The following is an 8,039-nucleotide window of genomic DNA, read 5'->3' as shown; positions in this document are numbered from 1 at the left end:
TGAAGACACGAAGATATTTGTAGTCGGGTTTAGTGTGGAGAAGTCTTTCTATTAGATTTTCATTATTAATGACACGACTAGGAAGCATGTTTATGATATGAACGGCGGTGAGAAAAGCCTCATCCCAAAACTTGAGGGGCATGGATGCACAAGCTAGGAGGGCTAACCCAACCTCAACTATGTGCATCTGCTTGCGTTCAGCAGAGCCATTCTGTTGATGATCATGAGGGTGATACGTCCATTTTGCCTCATGCTTTTATATCGATATTTATTGCATTACACTACAAGAAATATGTCAACTTGCGACCATCACTATTGGTCGCTGAAAGGTCATTGTTTTTCATTTGCGACCTTTTTGTGACCAAAAACAGATGGTCAATAGTTGGCGCTCGTAAACTAAACTTAATGACCTTCTCTATGAGAAGGTCATGGAAGGCAATGACCAAAAAAAAGGTCATTGGTTCAACGACCTTCTGTTTTGGTCACTGGCTGTCTGCCCAGGCCATGTTGGATCAGACGTGGCAAGCTGACTGATACATCTCCAACGTATCTATAATTTTTGATTGTTCCATGCTATATTATATCCTGTTTTGGACATTGTTGGGCTTTATTATACACTTCTATATTATTTTGGGACTAACCTATTAACCGGAGGCCCAGCCCAGAATTGCTGTTTTTTTGCCTATTTTAGGGTTTGGCAGAAAAAGAATATCAAACGGAGTCCAAATGGAATGAAACCATCGGGAACGTGATTTTCGGAACGAACATGATCCAGAGGACTTGGACGCTACGTCAAGCAATCAACCAGGAAGGCACGAGGTAGGGGGCGCCTACCGCCCCCCCCCCCCCCCCCGCAGGCGCGCCCTCCACCCTCGTGGGGCCCACATTGCTCCACCGACGTACTCCTTCCTCCTATATATACCTACGTACCCCCAAACTACCAGATACGGAGCCAAAACCCTAATTCCACCGCCGTAACTTTCCGTATCCACGAGATCCCATCTTGGGGCGCTTTCCGGAGCTCCGCCGGAGGGGGTATCGATCATGGAGGGATTCTACATCAACACCATAGCCTCTCTGATGAAGTGTGAGTAGTTTACTTCAGACCTACGGGTCCATAGTTATTAGCTAGATGGCTTCTTCTCTCTTTTTCGATCTCAATACAAAGTTCTCCCCTCTCTTGTGGAGATCTATTCGATGTAATCTTCTTTTGCGGCGTGTTTGTTGAGACCGATGAATTGTGGGTTTATGATCAAGTTTATCTATGAACAATATTTGAATCTTCTCTGAATTATTTTATGTATGATTGGTTATCTTTGCAAGTCTCTTCGAATTATCAGTTTGGTTTGGCCTACTAGATTGATCTTTCTTGCAATGGGAGAAGTGCTGAGCTTTGTGTTCAATCTTGCGGTGTCCTTTCCCAGTGACAGGAGGGGCGGCAAGGCACCTATTGTATTGTTGCCTTCGAGGATAACAAGATGGGGTTTATATTATATTGCATGAGTTTATCCCTCTACATCATGTCATCTTGCTTAAAGCGTTACTCTGTTCTCTTGAACTTAATACTCTAGATGCATGCTGGATAGCGGTCGATGTGTGGAGTAATAGTAGTAGATGCAGACAAGAGTCGGTCTACTTGTCTCGGACGTGATGCCTATATACATGATCATACCTAGATATTCTCATAAATATGCTCAATTTTGTCAATTGCTCAACAGTAATTTGTTCACCCACCGTAATACGTATGCTCTCGAGAGAAGCCTCTAGTGAAACCTATGGCCCGGGTCTATTTTCCATCATATTAACCTTCCAATACTTAGTTATTTCCTTTGCCATTTATTTTGCTTGCATCTTTATTTCTCTTTATCATAAAAATACCAAAAATATTATCTTATCATATCTGTCAGATCTCACTCTCGTAGGTGACCGTGAAGGGATTGACAACCCTTTATCGCGTTGGTTGCGAGGAGTTTATTTGTTTGTTTGTGTAGGTGCGAGGGACTCGTGCGTGGCCTCCTACTGGATTGATACCTTGGTTCTCAAAAACTGAGGGAAATACTTCTGCTGCTCTGCTGCATCACCCTTTCCTCTTCAAGGGAAAACCAACGCAGTGTTCAAGAGGTAGCAAGAAGTACTTTTGGCGTCGTTGCCGGGGAGTCTATGCAAAAGTCAACATACCAAGTACCCATCACAAACCCTTATCTCCCGCATTACATTATTTGCCATTTGCCTCTCGTTTTCCTCTCCCCCACTTCACCTTTGCCGTTTTATTCGCCCTCTCTCTCTCTCTCCATCCTCCCTCTCTTTCTCTATTCGCCTCTTTTTGCCCATTTCTTGTTTGCTTGTGTGTTGGATTGTTTTCTTGTCATGATGGTCAAGATAATACCAAATTGTGTGACTTTACCAATACCAACAACAATGATTTTAGTATCACTCGGATTGCTCCTCTTACCGATGCTGAGTCTTGTGAAATAAATGCTACTTTGCTGAATCTTGTCATGAAAGATTCGTTTTCCGTCCTTCCTAGTGAAGATGCCGCTACCCATATAAACAACTTTGTTGATCTGTGTGATATGCAAAAGAAGAAAGATGTGGACAATGATATTGTTAAATTGAAGCTATTTCCTTGTTTGCTTAGAGATCGTGCTAAAGCTTGGTTTTCGTCTTTGCCTAAAAATAGTATTGATTCATGGAATAAGTTCAAAGATGCTTTTATCTCTATGTTTTTTCCTCCCACTAAGATCATCTCTCTTAGAAACGATATTATGAATTTTAAGCAACTTGATCATGAAAATGTTGCACAAGCTTGGGAGAGGATGAAATTAATGATATGTAATTGCCCTACACATAGTTTGAATTTATGGATGATTATACAAAAAAATTATGCCAGATTGAATTTTGCTTCTAGAAACCTTTTAGATGCGGCCGCGGGAGGCACTTTTATGGAAATCACTTTAGTACAAGCTACTAAACTCCTAGATAATATTATGGGTAATTATTCTCAATGGCACACCGAAAGATCTACTAATAAGAAAGTGCATGCAATAGAAGAAATTAATGTTTTGAGTGGAAATATGGATGAACTTATGAAATCATTTTTCTAATAAAAGTGTTTCTTATTATCCTAATGATATGCCTTTGTCTACTTTGATTGAGAATAATAATGTATCTTTGGATGTGAATTTTGTTGGCAGGAATAATTTTGGTAACAACGCGTATAGAGGAAACTTTAATCCTAGGTCGTATCCTAGTAATTCCTCTAATAATCATGGTAACTCCTACAACAATTCTTATGGAAATTTTAATGAGATGCGCTCTGATTTTGAATCTAATATTAAAGAATTTATTACCTCGCAAAAGAATTTCAATGCTTTGATTGAAGAAAAATTGCTTAAGATTGATAAGTTGGCTAGGAACGTTGATAGAATTTCTCTTGATGTTGATTATTTGAAGCTTAGATCTATTCCTCCTAAGCATGATATCAATGAGTCTCTCAAATCCATGAGAATTTCCATTGATGAGTGCAAACAAAGAACCGCTAGGATGCGTGCTAAGAAAGATTGCTTTATAAAAGCGTGTTCTTCTAGTTTCCATGATAATAAAGATGAAGATCTAAAAGTTATTGATGTGTCCCCTATTAAATCTTTGTTTTGTAATATGAATCTTGATAATGATGGGACTGAATATGATCCACCTTTACCTAGAAGACGTTCCAAAAATTCGGAGTCTTTAGATCTTGATGCTAAAATTGTTAAAAGTGGGATTGAAGAAGTCAAAACTTTAAATATTAATGAACCCACTATTTTGGATTTTAAGGAATTTAATTATGATAATTGCTCTTTGACAGATTGTATTTCCTTGTTGCAATCTGTGCTAAATTCTCCTCATGCTTATAGTCAAAATAAAGCCTTTACCAAACATATCGTTGATGCTATGATGCAATCTTATGAAGAAAAACTTGAGTTGGAAGTTTCTCTCCCTAGAAAACTTAATGATGAGTGGGAACCTACTATTAAAATTAAGATTAAAGATCTTGAGTGCTATGCTTTGTGTGATTTGGGTGCTAGTGTTTCCACGATTCCAAAGACTTTGTGTGATTTGCTAGGTTTCCATGATTTTGATGATTGCTCTTTAAACTTGCACCTTGCGGATTCCACTATTAAGAAACCTATGGGAAGAATTAATGATGTTCTTATTGTTGCAAATAGGAATTATGTGCCAGTGGATTTTATTGTTCTTGACATAGATCGCAATCCTTCATGTCCTATTATTCTTGGTAGACCTTTCTTAGAACGATTGGTGAAATTATTGATATGAAGGAAGGGAAAATTAGATTCCAATTTCTGTTAACTAAAGGCATGGAACACTTCCCTAGAAATAAAATTAAATTACCTTATGAATCTATTATGAGAAACACTTATGTATTGCCTTCCAAATATGGCAATACCTAGATCTATCCTTGCTTTTATGCCTAGCTAAGGGCGTTAAACGATAGCGCTTGTTGGGAGGCAACCCAATTTTATTTTTATTACTTGCTTTTTGCTCCTGTTTAGTAATAAATAATTTATCTAGCCTCTGTTTTGGTTGTGTTTTTTTGTGTTTAATTAGTGTTTGTGCCAAGTAGAACCGTTGGGAAGACTTGGGGAAAGTCTTTTTAATCTTGCTGTGAAAAACAGAAACTTTAGCGCTCACGAGAACTGCTGCCATTTTTATTTGGAAAGTTATATTTAGTTAATTATTTTTGAATATGATTAATAGATAAATTCCTCACGTCCAGAAATTTATTTTATAATTTTTGGGGTTCCAGATCTTGCATTAGCTAGAGATTACTACAGACTGTTCTGTTTTTGACAGATTCTGTTTTTCATGTGTTGTTTGCTTATTTTGATGAATCTATGGCTAGTAAATTAGTTTATAAACCATAGGTAAGTTGGAATACAGTAGGTTTAACACCAATATAAATAAAGAATGTGTTCATTACAGTACCTCGAAGTGGTGTTTTGTTTTCTTTCGCTAACGGAGCGCACGAGATTTTCTACTTTAAGTTTTGTGTTGTGAAGTTTTCAAGTTTTGGGTAAAGATTTGATGGATTATGGAACAAGGAGTGGCAAGAGACTAAGCTTGGGGATGCCCATGGAATCCCTGAGATAATCTAAGGACACCTAAAAGCCAAAGCTTGGGGATGCCCCGGAAGGCATCCCCTCTTTCGTCTACTTCTATCGGTAACTTTACTTGGAGCTATATTTTTATTTACCACATGATATGTGTTCTGCTTGCAGCGTCTTGTATTATTTGAGTCTTTATTTGTTATTTTTCCACAATCATCATTGCTTCACACACCTTTTTCAGAGAGACACTCATGATTCGTAAATTGTTAGAATACTCTATGTGCTTCACTTATATATTTTGAGTTATATAGTTTTTGCTCTAGTGCTTCACTTATATATTTTAGAGCATGTTGGTAGATTTGTTTTATAGAAACCATTGTTCTTGCATGCTTCACTTAGATTATTTTAAGAGTCCTACAAAACAGCACGGTAATTTTCTTTAATTATGTTAGGCATTCAAGATTAATAATAAAATTTTCTTATGAGTGTGTTGAATACTATGAGAAGTTTGAAACTTGATAATTGTTTTGATATATGGAGATGGTGATATTAGTGTCGTCCTAGTTGAGTAGTTGTGAATTTGAGAAATGCAAGTGTTGAAGCTTGTGATTCCCGTAGCATGCACGTATGGTGAACCGTTATGTTAAGAAGTTGGAGCATGATGTATTTATTGATTGTCCTCCTTATGAGTGGCGGTCGGGGACGTGTGCGATGGTCTTTTCCTACCAATCTATCCCCCTAGGGGCATGCGCGTAGTACTTTGCTTCGATAACTAATAGATTTTTTCAATAAGTATGTGAGTTCTTTATGACTAATGTTGAGTCCATAGATTATACGCACTCTCACCATTCCACCCTTGCTAGCCTCTCTAATACCGCGCACCTTTCGCTGGTATCATACACCCACCATATACCTTCCTCAAAACAGCCACCATACCTACCTATCATGGAATTTCCATAGCATTCCGAGATATATTGCCATGCAACTTTCCACCATTCCGTTTACTATGACACTCTCCATCATTGTCATATTGCTTCGCATGATCATGTAGTTGACATTTTAGTTGTGGCAAAGCCACCATTCATAATTCTTTCATATAAGTCACTCATGCATCATTGCTATCCAGGTATACCACCGGAGGCATTCATATAGAGTCATACTTTGTTCTAGTATCGAGTTGTAATCATTGAGTTGTAAACAAATAGAAGTGTGATGATCATCATTCATAGAGTATTGTCCCAATAAAAAAGAGAAAGACCAAATAAAAAGAAGAAGGCCCAAAAAAAGAGAAAATAAAAAGGGGCAATACTACTATCCTTTTTTTCCACACTTGTGCTTCAAAGTAGCACCATGATCTTCATGATAGAGAGTCTCCTATGTTATCACTTTCATATACTAGTGGGAATTTTTCATTATAGAACTTGGCTTGTATTTTCCAACGATGGGCTTCCTCAAAATGCCCTTGAACCATTTGATGTTTGGGGCTTTGATTATATGGGACCTTTTCCTTCCTCTAATGGGTACACATATTTTAGTTATTGTTGATTACGTTACTAAGTGGGTATAAGTTATTCCAACTAGTAGTGATGATCATAACACCTATATTAAGATGCTTAAAGAAGTTATTTTTCCGAGGTTTGGAGTCCCTAGATACTTAATTACTGATGGTAGTTCACATTTCATTCATTGTGCTTTTCATAAAATGCTTGCTAAGTATGATGTTAATCATAGAATTGCATCTCGTTATCACCCACAGTGTAGTGGTCAAGTAGAACTGAGCAATAGAGAGCTTAAATTAAATTTGCAAAAGACTGATAATAGATCTAGAAATAATTGGTCCAAGAAACTTGATGATGCATTATGGGCCTCTAGAACTGCATACAAAAATCCTATGGGTATGTCTCCGTATAAAATGGTTTATGGAAAGGCATGTCACTTACCTCTTGAACTAGAACATAAGGCATATTGGGCCATTAAAGAGCTCAATTATGACTTCAAACTTGCCGGTGAGAAGAGGCTTTTTGACATTAGCCCACTTGATGAATGGAGAACCCAGGCCTGCGAGAATGCCAAACTGTTTAAAGAAAAAGTTAAAAGATGGCATGATAAAAGGATACAAAAATGTGAGTTTAATGTAGGTGATTATGTTTGTTATACAACTCTCAGTTAAGATTTTTGCAGGCAAACTCCTCTCTAAATGGGAAGGTCCTTACATCATCGAGGAGGCCTATCATTCTGGTGCCATAAAAATCAACAACTCCGAAGGCACAAATCCGAGGGTGGTGAACGGTCAAAGAATCAAACATTATATCTCAGGTAATCCCATAAATGTTGAAACTAATGTTATAGAAACTGTAACTCCGGAGGAATACATAAGGGACACTTTCCAAAATGTTTCAGATTCCGAAAAGGAATAGGTACGTGGTACAGTAAGTAAACCGACTCCAAAACAGTTCTAATAGAAAATTTTCTCGGTTTTGGAATATTTAAGAAAATAGGAAAATAAGAAGTAGTCCGGGAAGGACACGAGGCTTCCACGAGGGTGGAGGGCACACCCTAACCCCTGGGCGCGCCCCCCTACCTCGTGGGCACCTCGTGTGACCTCTGGACTCTGTTTTCTAGCACGATACTTCTTTTGGTCTATAAAAATTCATTATATAATCTCCCGAAGGTTTTGATCACCGTACCACGCAAATATCCTCTGTTTTTGTTTCGAGTTGTTTCTGCTGCAAATTAGAGAAATATGTCATCCCAAGATTCGGAGGGAGAAAGCTATGTGGCTGATTGCCTTGCAGATCATAAGGTCTATGGGGACTTGGAGCATTGTGGTTGGACCACAGAGGAAGCAGAACACTATGATCCTAGGGGAAAGGAGGAGATGAGCTCAGATGAAGATGAAGTCCCATTACCTCAACCTGGGGACATGCATGT

Source organism: Triticum urartu, chromosome 5A (genome assembly GCF_056163025.1).
Source record: "Triticum urartu cultivar PI428250 chromosome 5A, HENAU_Tu73, whole genome shotgun sequence".
NCBI lineage: Eukaryota > Viridiplantae > Streptophyta > Magnoliopsida > Poales > Poaceae > Triticum > Triticum urartu.
The sequence above is the reverse complement of the archived record's forward strand: the minus strand, read 5'-3'. Positions refer to the sequence as shown.